This window comes from Sus scrofa, chromosome 17 (assembly GCF_054392235.1).
Source record: "Sus scrofa isolate SSC_HxYL_T2T_F1_AM1 chromosome 17, Sscrofa_HxYL_maternal_Yorkshire_Landrace_v2.0, whole genome shotgun sequence".
NCBI lineage: Eukaryota > Metazoa > Chordata > Mammalia > Artiodactyla > Suidae > Sus > Sus scrofa.
This window is the reverse complement of record NC_139399.1, coordinates 32652162-32666075: the sequence shown is the minus strand read 5'-3', so window position 1 is coordinate 32666075 and position 13914 is coordinate 32652162. Positions and strand designations below refer to the sequence as shown.

The window sequence follows — 13914 nt, the reverse complement described above, 5'->3', positions numbered from 1 at the left end:
TGGACATATGGATAAAGGGGTCAACTAGATTTGTTTTATAAGACGGGGATTTTTATTTTAAAAGATCATGGGAGTTCCCTTTGTGGCACAGTGGTTAACGGATCTGACTAGGAACCATGAGGTTGCAGGTTCCATCCCTGGCCTTGCTCAGTGGGTTAGGGATCTGGCGTTGCCATGAGCTGTGGTGTAGGTCACAGACGCAACTTGGATCTGGCGTTGCTGTGGCTGTGGTGTAGGCTGGCAGCTAAAGCTCTGATTAGACCCCTGGCCTGGGAACCTCCATATGCCACGGGAGCAGCTCAAGAAAAGGCAAAAAGACAAAAGACAAAAAAAAAAAAAAAAAAAAAAAAAAAGAGATCATGTAGAGGTGCAACAAGTAATCTTCAAAATAATGTAAGATTCTTGAGGGTAGAGATTTTTCTCTACTTTCTTCACTCAAGTACCTTCATTAACTGAAAAAGTGACTGATAATAAATATGTATTGAATAAATGAATGATGCTTCATGGAATATTAGGCAACTCTGAACAAATGAGATGCCTTAGGAAGACGCACATAAGTGTAGGAAATGATATTAAACAATCACAGAAAGGCATATTTTATTAGGTAGATATAAAAATTAGAATGTAAATAATCCTGCCTCAGGTAAGGACTTAGGAGAGAATACAAAGAGAATGTCCTTAACACATTTAAAGAGAAAATGAACGAAATAGAAACATTGCTGAATAACAAAAGACAAGCTTCCCTGCACACGGGGCATCTGAGCAATAATTCTGTTTGATGATAATGAAGATGGATAAACTGTGGTTTGTAAATTGTTCTGACCAAGAGCTCATTATAACCATTAAAAAAAGGGTAAGATAGGGAATTCCCCTGTGGCTCAGTGGTAATGAACCTGACTAATATCCATGAGGATGTGGGTTTGAGCCCTGGCCTAGCTCATGGGTTAATTGCCATGAGATGTGATGTAGGTCACAGATGCAGCTCAGATCTAGTGTTTCTGTGGCTGTGGTGTAGGCTGGCAGCTGCAGCTCTGACTTGACTCCTAGCCTGGGAACTTACATACGCAGCACAAACAGCCCTAAAAAAAGCAAAAAAAAAAAAAGGGGGGAAGGGGATAAAACTTTACAAAGACACTCTACTTGGGCAGAAAATGCCACAGGAAATGCAGAGACCTAAAGACAGGAGACAGGTGGAGGTCTATGACCAACTAAAACAGTGGCTACTCTACATTACACTGTGAGGAGGAAATCTTCTAGTGTCAACTCAGGGGCAATGACCTGCAAGCTCTTTCCCAGGTTCTAAAAAGAGCCAGTGGATTTTCCTGTCCATGGGCAGTTTCCTGAGTGATTTGGAGAAACCCATCTTTGAAAGTAGGCCTGAAAAAGGAAAGAAAGGACAAAGGAGCTTTTCTGATCTTGTAAGAAGCATTGCATTATCTGGTTACACAGCTATATTCAGAGCATTATAACACCCAAACTTTAGTGAGATGTGCTGAAAAGAACCATTACTCCTTTATAACCAAAATTCACCTCTTGAGGATTAGACCAGGAATCAGATGTCAAAACTCACATATTTTTTAACTGAAGTATAGTTGATTTCCAATGTGTTAGTTTCAGATGCACAGCCAAGTGATTCAGTTATATGTATGTATATTCTTTTTCAGATTCTCCTCCATTATAGGTTATTACAAAATATTGAATATAGTTCCCTGTGCTATATGGTAAGTCCTTGTTGTTTATCAAGTTTATATATAGTAGTGCTTGTCTGTTAGTCCCAAACTCCTGATTTATCCCTTCCCATGCCTTTGGTAACTATAAGTGAGTTTTTTTTATGTCTTTGAGTCTATTTCTGAAAAAAACCATATATTTAAAGAAAAAAATACTAGGAAAGCAAACGGGTTTACCAGTTCTACTCAGTCCTGTCTCTCAAATTTCAGTTAGGTGACATGATTTACTTTGCTATGAAATAGGGTTCTTATCAAACTAAACCCAGAGGCAGTGCTGTAACACTAGCCAAGCTTAATGTGTCTGCTGCTGATGAAGCTCACTTGTTTTAGGGGTTGCAGAAAAATTACCACCAATATCTGGGAAAAAAACTGTGTCAAGACATCTAAATTATAAGGATAACTGAGACGTCTCTTAGTGACGCTGAATACACATATATTTTTCCTACCTTGTCTGCATGTATTTTATGTTTCTCATTAATGTTTTCAATATCTTGCTGCAGTAGTTTGGAGACAGAGCCACATTTAGAGGAAAATGAATCATAAAACTGTGGTGCATAAATTTTGGCCTGTTTATGTCAGATAGAACCACAAATATATGACAATTTGTTTGTATCTTCTTTTGCTCCCCAGGTGGTGATTACATTAAAAAATTTATGTAGAGTGAAATTATTTCACAACAAGCCTTAAACAAACTGAGGCATTATTGTTGAGCATCAAATCAGGTTTACCTTTCCTAGATGGTTGGGATGGTGGTGGCTGAAACTTCCTAAAAAGCACTCAGCCCCACAATTCAGGGAAGAAAGCATTTTGTACAATTAACTCTACTTATTTCACCTCAATCTTTCCTTTTTATTATTTTTGCAATTTTTTTTTTCTCTTTAGAGCTATACCTGAGGCATATGGAGGTTCCCAGGCTAGGGGTCCAATCTGAGCTACAGTTGCTGGCCTACACCACAGCCACAGCCACATCAGATCCAAGCCACGTCTGCAACCTACACCACAGCTCATGGCAATGCAAGATCCTTAACCCACTGAGTGAGGCCAGGGATTGAACCCACAACCTCATGGTTCCTAGTTGTATTCATTTCCACTGCACCACAACAAGAACTCCTGGAAATAGTCCTTTTTTTTTTTTTTGTGGCCACCCCTGTGGCATATGGAAGTTCCCAGGCTAGACGTCGAATTGGAGCTGCAGCTGCTAGCCACAGCCACAGCCACAAGCACAGCCACAGGGGATCCGAGCCACATCTACAACCTACTCTATAGCTTGTGGCAATGCTGGATCCTTAACCCACTGAGTGAGGTCAGGGATCGAGCCCACCTTCTCATAGATACTGGTTGAGTTCTTAACCCCTGAGCCACAATAGGAACTCCTCTTTTTTGGAAATATTCTTATTTTTAGGGAAGAAAAAAACCAAAGAGGTAACCGTCACCTCTAATGCGCACTACTTTGTTAATGTTAATAAGAGGATAATACCCTCTTCCCCAAAATAGAAGGGATAGGCTATGATAATGTCTGCACCCCATAAAGTTTGGAAGCAGTAGTTTGCCTTTGAGGACCTAATAACTAATTCAAAGAATCATGAAGGAAATCTGAACTTCTTAATGTTCAACATTTTGTGTAAGTTGTGCTCTGCATGGTACAGTCTGACCTTCTCTGAAAGTCACTGAAGTAACATCACACGACTGCCATTCCCTTCCAGACTGGAAAAGTAGGAGCTCCCATTGTGGCTCAGTGGGTTAAGAACCCAACACAGTATCCTTGAGGATGCAGGTTTGATCCCTAGCCTCACTCAGTGGGCTAAGGATCCTACACTGCTGCATGTGGCTTGGATCCAGCGTTGCTGTGGCTGTGGCATAGTCCAGCAGCTGCAGCTCCAATTTGCCCCCTAGCCTGGGAACTTCCATATGCTGTGGTGCTGCCGTGAAAAGAAAAAAAAAAAAAAAAGATTGGAAAATAAGATGCCAGTCCCATGCAGCCCACCAAACAAGCAAGACATTATGCAGATAAAATTCTTAGGTTTTGCTTTATGATTCAGTGCAATAAATTTTTCTTTTTGAGTCTTGAGCCCTGTGACAGTTTAAAAATCCAAATTTGGAGTTCCCATTGAGGCGCAGCAGAAATGAATCTGACTAGGAGCCATGAGGTTTTGGGTTTGATCCCTGGCCTGGCTCAGTGGGTTAAGGATCCAGTGTTGCCATGAGCTGTGGTGTAGGTCACAGACGTGGCTCAGATCTGGCATTGCTGTGGCTCTGGCATAGGCTGACGGCTACAGCTCTGATTAGACCCTTAGCCTGGGAACCTCCATATGCTGCTGGTGCAGCCCTAAAAGGACAAAAAGACAAAAAAAAATCTAAATTTTTAAAAGGCAAACTTTTAAAAATGTGGGACTTCAATGTTGTCTTTTCAAGCATGATGTATCATTGATTTTGTTGGCATATCCCAGGCAGATATCCTAATCCAGTGCTTCTCAAATGTTAATGTGTATACAGATAGCCTAACCATTTTGTTAAAATCAGATTTTTATTTGCTAGAGCTGGGGTAGGGCCTGAGAATCTGCATGTAGAGCAAGTCCCCACGAGATGCTCATGCTGCTGGTCCCATCTTTGGGGTTGCAAGATCCTAAGCATATCCTCTTTAAGAGTGTTGCTCAATTATCCAAGACTGCACAATAGTTAGACACAGAACACGATCTTATGCAAACACACATGGATTCTTTCTTTCTGAGGAGGTGCTGTGTATCTGAAACTGTACTTTATTTTAAGTGCCTGGGCAACTGGAAATAAGTCTTTTTTTTTTTTTTTTGGTCTTTTTTCTTTTTAGGGCCACACCAGTGGCACATGGAGGTTCCCAGGCTAGGCGTCTAATCATGGGAGCTGTAGCTGCTGGGCCTATGACAGAGCCACAGCAACACCAGATCTGAGCCATGTCTGCGACCCACACCACAGCTCACAACAACGCTGGATCCTTAACCCACTGATCGAGGCCAGGGATCGAACCCAAAACCTCATGGTTCCTAGTTGGATTCATTAACCACTGCACCACGATGGGAACTCCAGAAATAAGCCTTAATTGAGAATGAGAACGTCTGGACTTTTTGTTCTTTCTTGACAAGAGGTTGTCTGGATGTTTCTGAGGTCCTGGGTCACCTTGTTTTTGGTAGTTATTGCAGCTGTGCACAAGTATGCTTCTTCCTATCTCCTTCCAAGTTCACGGAGGGCTTACACATCATACCCTTTGCAAACTGGCATGGCCATGTAACTTGCTTTGGTTAACAAAGTGTGAGGACATGAGATAAGCATCACTTTCAGGCAGAAGCATTACAAACCAGTGCACAACTTGCCAAATGTCTGTTTTCCTGTCTTTGTGGTCTGAGACCTATATCATAAGGAGGAATTTCTGTCAAGTTTAGGTTCCCAAGTGACTACAATGACCAGAAAACAGCTCCTCTTCACACAGATACACCAGATCAAACTGGTCATGTAACATAAGCAAGAAATAATTAACTAAGATTTAGGGGATATTTGTAATGCAGCATATCCTAAACTATCCTGACTTACACACTAATTTAAACTGCCTCTGATTAATAACTCTTAGAAAGTTCAAAAGAGTTGATATAAGCAGTTTCATAATTACAGACTATTTTAAGTGTATAAGAGTTTATATATCTGAGGTGAATCATTCCTTTTCAAGGGAGAAAATCAAAGTAATCAATTTACAACTATATGATTTACATTCTGAGTGACCTTCATTGAATAATTTAATCCTAAAATTATTGAGCACCTATGTAAGATGACTGTATAATAAACTATCTTGAGGAGTTTCTGTTGTGGCTAAGTGGTAATGAACCTGACTAATATCCATGAGGACACGGGTTCCTTCCCTGGCCTTGCTCAGTGGGTTAAGGATCGAGCATTGCCATGAGCTGTGGTGTAGGTCTCAGAATGCTGCAGGTGCAGCCTTAAAAACAAAAAAATCTTGAAACCTAACTGAGAGAAGAATTAGTGGTTGGTAGCATTTTCACATACCTTCAGGGAAGGGTTCTGAAAAAATAAAGAGATGTCATGTTCACACTCTAATTTTAGGGTGGTCAGAATCATCTTGAGACAAGAGACCAGGATATGTATAAAACATTTCAGGCAAGACTTAACATCATGAGACAGTCTGGATTCTTATCACAAGGAAGTTGAAAGAAAAAAAAAAAAGAAGCCTGTAGTTTAAATTGCAGATTATGTTCAGACAAGACAACCCTGAAAATTATTTCTGTCTGGGAAATCCAAAACAATTATGTAAATGAGGCTGGTACTTCCTATTCTATTTTGTTTAAGGTGAATGTGGGTCAGTTAAACTATTGTAAATTTCTTCAGTGTCCACTAGCAGAAACATCATCACATGGGTTAATGAGTTTATTAAAATGGATGGTGAAAAAAGTAGGAAGTAGTATTTATTCCCTATTGATATTGGATAGTCTCCCTTTAATCATAGTCTTTTTTTTTCAGCTTTAATATGAATCTACTTTCTGACATTTAAAATTACCAAATGACTTCAGCTCCTAAAAGATATTAATATAACTTATAATGCATTTTGTCATTTCAGTCGAAGGTTCTAAATAAGACTGGTCAGCTTAGAAGCCTGAAAGAGATTTGTTCTAAGTTATTTCCTCATGACTGAAATTGCAAACGTCAGATTCCATTACAAGTGGCAAAGACAAGAGCTCCTCTCTGGCTTCATTCAGCACAAGGTGGCCCAGAAGTCTGTGCCCTCAGACTTGGGGACCCTCTTATATTTATTGAGCACCTACAACATCCTGAATCCTCTTAGGTACTAAAGACATGACAGTAGCTGAAGAAGCATAGATGTGCCACCTGCTGTCACAGGGATTCTGATGTCTCTGATGTGTCAGACCAAAAGTCAATGTTTGTGCATGGTGAGTAGCTACTGTGGATAACAAACTTACCCCAGACTTATGGTTTAAGACAACTGTTTGATTATGTCTCATTGCCTCTCTGGGTCAGGAATTCAGTCAGGGTGTGGCTTGGTGGTTCTTCTTTCTTCTACTCCTTCTGGAGCCACCTAAGTCACTCAGTGGGGCTCAGGTGGCAGGTGGGTTGGTCTAGAGGATCCCAACAGTTGCACTTACATGTCTGGTAGCATGAGTGGCTAAAGGACTGAGCTCACAAGGGACTGTCAACTGAAGCAACCAGGCATGGTGTTTCCAGAACCTGGTGGTCTCAGGGCCAATGACTTTCTTATATAGGGGCAGGTTTCCCCATACCAAGCATCCTAGGAAAGCTAGGTGGAAGCTACATGATCTTTTTGGACCTAGACTGGAGAGTCATACAACAAAACTTTAAAAAATTTCTTGTTGATTACAAGTGAGTCATAAGGCCAGCCTAAATTCAAGGGGAAGGAAACTGAATTCCATTTGTTGGTGTGGGAATGGCAAATTCACACTGTAGAAAACTTGTGGGAAGGGAGATACTACTATGGCCATCTTTATTTTATATTGAAAAAAATTGTAGTTAGAGTTACCTGGACTCAGTTTAGATGATCCCAAGTTTGTTGGTGACACCCTAAGCATCATAATGGAGAGCTAGTCAAACATATGCATTCTTCTCTCCATCAGCCCTGATCTGGTTTTGACCTTGGCCACATCAATGTCATAGAACATCTTCACAGCCCATTTTGTCTGGTGCTCATTGGCTTTGACATCCACAACGAGCATGAACCAGTGAGTTGTTGTCTTCTCTCTCCTTCACTAGAGTGTTCTCTCTCCTTCACCTGGAGTGTTCCCCAGGCAAAGTAAATACTTCTTACAAAGGCCCTGAGATTAAAAGAAATTATTTGCCAAATTTGAATAACTATAAAAAGAAAAAGAAAAGAGCAGTATAGCTGGATCAGATCATGTAGCATCTTGAAAGCCATGATTTAGATGCTATGCCAAGAGCAATAGAAGTCAGATGTTCAAAAAAAAGAAGTCAGATGTTCAAGCAGAGGAGGAACATGATCTGAGGCTTTGTGTGGATCTTTCTGAATAAATTGGAGGGGTCAAGTCTGGGCCAGTTAGGAAATTGCTGCAATATTCAACTGATGATGAGGTTAGGCTGAATTAATGTGGCATCAGAGAAATAGACATTTAAATGCTGTTTTCTTTTTTCTTTTGGGGGCCACACCTGTAGCATATGGAAGTTCCCAGGGCAGGGGTCAAATCAGAGCTACAGCAGCTGGCCTACACTACAGCCACAGCAAAGCAGAATCCAAGCCACATCTGCAATCTACACCACAGCTCATGACAATGCTGGATCTTTAACTCACTGAGCAAGGCCAGGGATTGAACCCGCATCCTCATTGTTACTAGTTGGATTCATTTCCTCTGAGCCATGACAGGAACTCCTAAATGCTATTTAGAACCATAATTGACAGGTCTTGCTGGTGGATCAGATGTGGAAAGGGTAGGGATTGTGATGTATTCATTTTCTAGGGCCTCTGTAACAAACTATCACTAATGAGGTGTCTTAACAGAAATTCATTCTTTCACAGTTTGGAGGCTAGAATCTGAAATCAAGGTATCAGCAGAGCCTTTGTCTGGAGGTCTAGGGGACAATTTACTCCATGCCTTTCTCTTGGCTTCTGGAAAGCCTTGGTGTCCCTTAGCTTTGCAGACACATCTCTGCATCAGTCATCATATGGCCTTCTCTCCTGTATGTCTCTGTGTCTCTTCTCCTATTCTTATAAAGATACCAGAAATATTGGATTAAAGGTCCACCCTACTAAATATGTTGGCCTGAAACAAATCGAACCTTCCATTCAAAAGATCACCGCATGGTCCATTGTGGCTACTGGAGTTCCAGCCATTACATCCACATTCTAGGCAGCAGAAGAAAGAAGGAGGAAGGCTTATTCCACTATCTTTTATTTATTTATTTATTATTTTTTTAAACAAGTGGCCGCACCTATGGCATATGGAAGTTCCCGAGCCAGGGGTCAAGCCATAGCCACAGTAGAAGCAACACCAAGTAGTTATGTTGTGAGCCACACAGGAAGTCCTTTTTTTTTTTTTTTTTTCTTCTTTTCTTGAGAGTGTCTAGTTTTTTTGCGGGTTTTTGTTTTTGTTTTTTTTTTGGTCTTTTGTCTTTTGTCTTTTTAGGGCCGCACCCATGGCACATGGGGGTCCCCAGGCCAGGGGTCCAATCAGAGCTGCCACCGCTGGCCCACACCAGAGCCACAGCAACACCAGACCCAAGCCACGTCCACGACCCACACCACAGCCCATGGCAACGCCGGATCCCCCACCCACTGGGCGAGACCAGGGATCAAACCCGCAACCCCATGGTTCCTAGTCGGATTCATTTCTGCTGTGCCACGACGAGAACTGCTCCACTATCTTTTAGATAGGCTTCTCATAAGTCTCAAAATATACTTACATTTATATCATTTTGGACAGAACTCAGTTATAGAAGCTCACCTAGTTACAAACAAGGCTGAAAAATGTACTTCTTAGTAGGAGATGTTGCCTGTGGTTTTGTTTTCTAAAGACAAAAAGTGAAAAATTAGTATTTGGAGGCAAGACCCTCTCTGTCACATTTCTTTCCTGAGTCTAAAAAAAGATACCCACCAAGTTAAATGCATCATAAAGACTTTCTTGTAGTATATGATTATAGCAACATTATTCTTTTGAAGAGCGTACAAGAAATGAGAGATTTACTTTATTATTTTGAAATGTGAGGTGGGAAAGAGATTTTGCTGACAACAGCATACAAATCATATTTTAATGCCTGCCCTAATTTCAAAGCCCCTTCTGCTCTAAATGACTGAAGTTATGGCTAATGCAAGATATAAGACAATCTGAAACATAAAGGATGACACTAACTCTCTGAAACATTGGATGGACTGATCCCTGTGCCTTGTGTTTCTGACATAATCATGCCTCTCCTTAAAGTGCTGGCAATTTAGGTAATTGTCAATATTAAAATATTTGCTCAGTATTACATACACACAGATGTGCATGCCCATCTGCCCAGAAAAATGTCATGAAATACTGTTCTAGTTTTCCCCACCTGCAAACATCCTACACTGAAATGCCCAACTGAAGTCCCGTTTCACTCCTGAAGATTTTCCCAGCCCCAGTGCTCTGTCATCTCTCCTGTCTGCACTTGGGGACTGATGCTACTGTTTGCATTTGACAGTGAACACCCAACATTCAGCAAACATTAAGAGAACGTTTAACATTGGTCCCAAACATTTTAGTACTCCACTGTGGCCTTTTAGTGTCATACAGAGAATTCTTCCCAAGTGGATCATGAGCTCTTTGCCCCATACTTTTTTGAATTATTCCACCTTAGGTGTTAGATATTTCCAGGTTGATAGAGTCCTGTAGATTGCTCCAGCAGTAGGCATCAGATACCAGAGGAGCACTAGACTAACTAGCTCACTGAAGGTTTCCACTAAGGGTTAAAAAAAAAAAAAAAAAAAAAAAAAAAAAAAAAACCTTACTCCAAATTTTTGAGTCTTTTGTTTTGTTTTGTTTTGTTTCCATTTTTGGCTACCCTGTGGCATATTGAGTTCCCAGGCCAGAGATCAGATCTTAGCCATAGTTGTGACATAGCTATGGCTATGCTGGATCCTTAACCCACTGTGCTGGGCCAGGGATCCAACCTGCAACCCAGTGCTCCCAAGACGCTGCTGGTCCCATTGTGCCACAGTGGGAACTCCCAAATTTCTGGGTCTTAAAAGCAATCTCTAACCCACATTCCAGAATAGCTCAAATGGAGAAGGCAGACAATACTCAGATATTGTTGGGGAAGTGTAAATAAGTACGACCACCTTCAAAAACTGTTTGGCTATACCTGTTAAAGCTGGATGTAGGAATATTTTATGACCCAGAAACTCTACTCCAAGTTTAATGTTCCATAGACATGCCTGTGGACATGCAAGATCAATAACAAAACAACACACGTGCACTAGAATGTTCAGAGCACTAGTCATAATATTCCCAAACTGGAAACTACCCATATATCTCTCAACAGTATAGTGGATAAAGATATGGAATAAGTATACATCTACACAATGGACTAGTATATGACAATAAAAATGGGCCAGGAGAGGAGTTCCCATTGTGGCTCAGTAGGTTAAGGACACAGTGTTGTGTCCATGAGGATGCAAGTTTGATCCCTGGACTTGCTCAGTGGGTTAAGGATCTGGTGTTGCTGTAAGCTGCGATGTAGGTCGCAGATGTGGCTGGATCTGGTGCTGCCATGACTGTGGTATACGCTGGCCACTGTAGCTCCGACTTGACTCCTAGACTGGGAACTTCCATATGCTGCAAGTGCAGGTTTAAAAAGAAAAAAGGACAAGGAGGGAGTTCCCTTGTGGGCAGTAGGTTAAGGACCTGGCATTTCATTGCCATGGCTCAGGTTTGATCACTGGCCCAAGATCTTTCACATGCCATGGGTATGACCAAAAAGAAAAAAAAAATGGACCAACCATTTCTACATGCAACAACATGGATAAATCTTACAAATACAATGTTGAGTGTAAAAAGCCAAACAAGATTCCTGTCGTGGTGCAGCGAAAATGAATCCGAATAGGAACCGTGAGGTTGAGGGTTCGGTCCCTGGCATCGCTCAGTGGGTTAAGGATCTGGCATTGCCATGAGCTGTGGTGTAGGTCACAGATGCGGCTCAGATCTGACATTGCTGTGGCTCTGGCGTAAGCCAGTTAGACCCCTAGCCTGGGAACCTCCCTATGCTTTGGGTGCAGTCCCTAAAAAGACAATCAACCAATCAATCAATCAATCAATATCCAAACATAAAATAGGCCTTACTGTTTAGTTTCATTTGTATAAATTTCAGAAACAGGCAAATGGATTTATCTTATTAGAAATCAGGATGAAAGTTACCTGAGGTGGAAGGGAGTTGTCCTTGAAAGAGGCACAGTGAGGGCTTGTAGGGTGTTGGGAAGGGTATATTTCTTAATCTAGATGCTGGTTACATGGGTGCAATGTATTCACCAGCCGCCCTCTGTGCCTGAGCTATGTGTCCCATGTCCTGGGGACAAGCAGTGTGTGGGGCCAGAGCATCCTTAAGTGAAGAGAGGGGAGTTAGGAAGCTGCACTTTATAGATTTCGTGCTCCCCTTCTCTTCCTTCATCCTCTTTCTCTCTTACCTTGTCAGCAGCTTTTGCTGCTGGCACCCTTTGATTTCAGGGCTGACAGGTGGCTGGGACAAGTCCCCTTCTACTCTTCCCTCATTGGCACCTGTCTCAGTCACCTCGTTGTGACTGCTGCTATGAGCTCACACGTCCTTTGCGGGCTGTGTTACCCACCCACCTAATGGCTGAGCCCGCCCTGTTGGCTTTTCCTGGAGGCACATGGCATTTCAAAATCTAAAACCTAAAACACTCTCCCTCTCTGCTTTATCTCTCAATGGCATACTTGCAACTTTGATGCGCTCCACTACACTGACTGCTCAAAAAAAGTAATCAAGAGAGAAAATAAAGAATCAAGTGTCCGTGGATGGGAAGAAGGATCAAAGGGGGACATGGACATGTGACCAGCACATCCCATCCCATCATTTAGTTAGTAGGCACTCTCTGTAGAGTAGGTTACAGAAGAAGCAAACCTTGCAGATAAGCTCTCCACAAGCTCCTGACCTAAAGGGGGTGCAGGATGTGTGCAAACTATGGGCAATCCACAATGAGAAACCCCAAATTAACAGTAAGGCGGTGACAGTGTTCCCACTGTAGCAAAACAGGATCGGTGGCAGCAGCTCCGCAGTGCCAGTCTCTGCAGCGCCAAGGTGCAGGTTCCATCCCAGACCGGCACAGTGGATGAAAGGATCCAGTGTGGCCACAGTTGCAGCATAGGTCTCAACTGCAGCTTGGTTCTGATCGTTGGCCCAGGAACTCCATATGCTGCAGGACAGCCAAAAAAGAAAATAACATGGTGATGGAATGAAACACAAAAAGGAACACAGAAGGAGCACAGGGCCCTCCGAGACAGCGTTGCATAAACAAAGCCTCACAGAAGACAAGACAGGTTCAAATTAGAAACGCTTTCATTGCAGCCCAAGTGTGAGACTGGTTTGAGAGATTAATGGAGCATGAAGCAGGCTGGCTCCTTAATCATGAAATATTGAGAGCACAAAAATTGCCTTTGCTAGCCTCACTGGGGGGCTTGTGCTGTAGAAGAGTATTTCTGGGAGAGGGGGAATAACTAAGAATAATCACGTGAAGCTAAGGGAGTTTAGAGCAAGGAGAAGCAAAATCTAGCCCATAGTGGAAATGTTATTAAGACAAAAATCATGAACTTTCCAACACTCATTGTACTTAAAGCCTTGTTGTAGGAACTTGACTTTTCTCCCACCCAACGCAATGCACAGTCCAGGCCCAAGTCCTGACTGCTTTGGGACACATGTATTTGCTGGGACTCGAGAGCTGGGAGCATGGGGGAAGGAAAGAATATGAGTTCATTCCTCACATTCTGCAGTCCCACTCCTGATATAAAATACCAAACAGCCATAAAACAGCCTGGTTCAGCTGTTCAAGAGTGAGACAGATGTGAGTTCCTTTGTGGTGCCCTGGGTTAAGGAATAGGCACTGTCATTGCAGCGGCTCAGGTCACTGCTGTGGCTAGGGTTCGATCCCTGGCTGGGAAACTTCAACCAAAACAACAAGCAAGCAAACAAAAAGAATGATACACAGAGCTTCCATTGGGGTACGGTGGAAATGAATCTGACTACTATCCAAGGATTGATACAGGTTCAATCCCTGGCTTTGCTCAGTGGGTCAGGGATCTTGTGTTGCCATGAGCTATGGTGTAGGTTGCAGATGCGGCTTGGATCCCATGTTGCTGTGGCTGTGGCTGTGGTTGGCAGCTGTAGCTCTGATTCGACCCCTAGCCTGGGAACTTCCATATGCTGTGGGTACAGCCCTGAAAAGCAAAAAAAAAAAGAATGGGCTTGTCACATCTACTTCTAATTTCGGTGATATTCTGGCCCACAAACCAATTAGATATAATAGAAACAGCCCAGGTTCTTCTATTGGAACTGCATGAGGTAAAATACTCCTGGTGCTCAAGAGTGTATCTCACTGCCTACTTCAATGCTCCTTGTCTGTAAAGCCACCAAAAGAGGAAAAGTAATACAAAGCTTAACAGTAAAGGTCATGAGGAATTCCTGTTGTGGCTCA

General features: G+C 42.3%; 1 long non-coding RNA gene across 13 annotated transcripts in view; it reads left to right on the top strand.

Annotated features, from left to right (window-relative positions):
- The window catches only part of LOC102159962 (uncharacterized), a 170279-nt gene that overhangs the window by 2284 nt on the left and 154081 nt on the right, over positions 1 to 13914 (top strand). For 4 of the 13 annotated variants that reach the window (XR_014832838.1, XR_014832834.1, XR_014832837.1 and 1 more), the window contains exons 2-4: positions 1665 to 1721; positions 6325 to 6655; positions 7355 to 7459. The exons of 1 other annotated variant lie outside the window; for it this stretch is intronic. This is a non-coding gene — a long non-coding RNA (uncharacterized LOC102159962). The remainder of the gene's footprint in view (positions 1 to 1664; positions 1722 to 6324; positions 6656 to 7354; positions 7460 to 13914) is intronic. 8 more of the 13 variants (XR_014832842.1, XR_014832843.1, XR_014832841.1 and 5 more) reach the window with 3 other exon arrangements.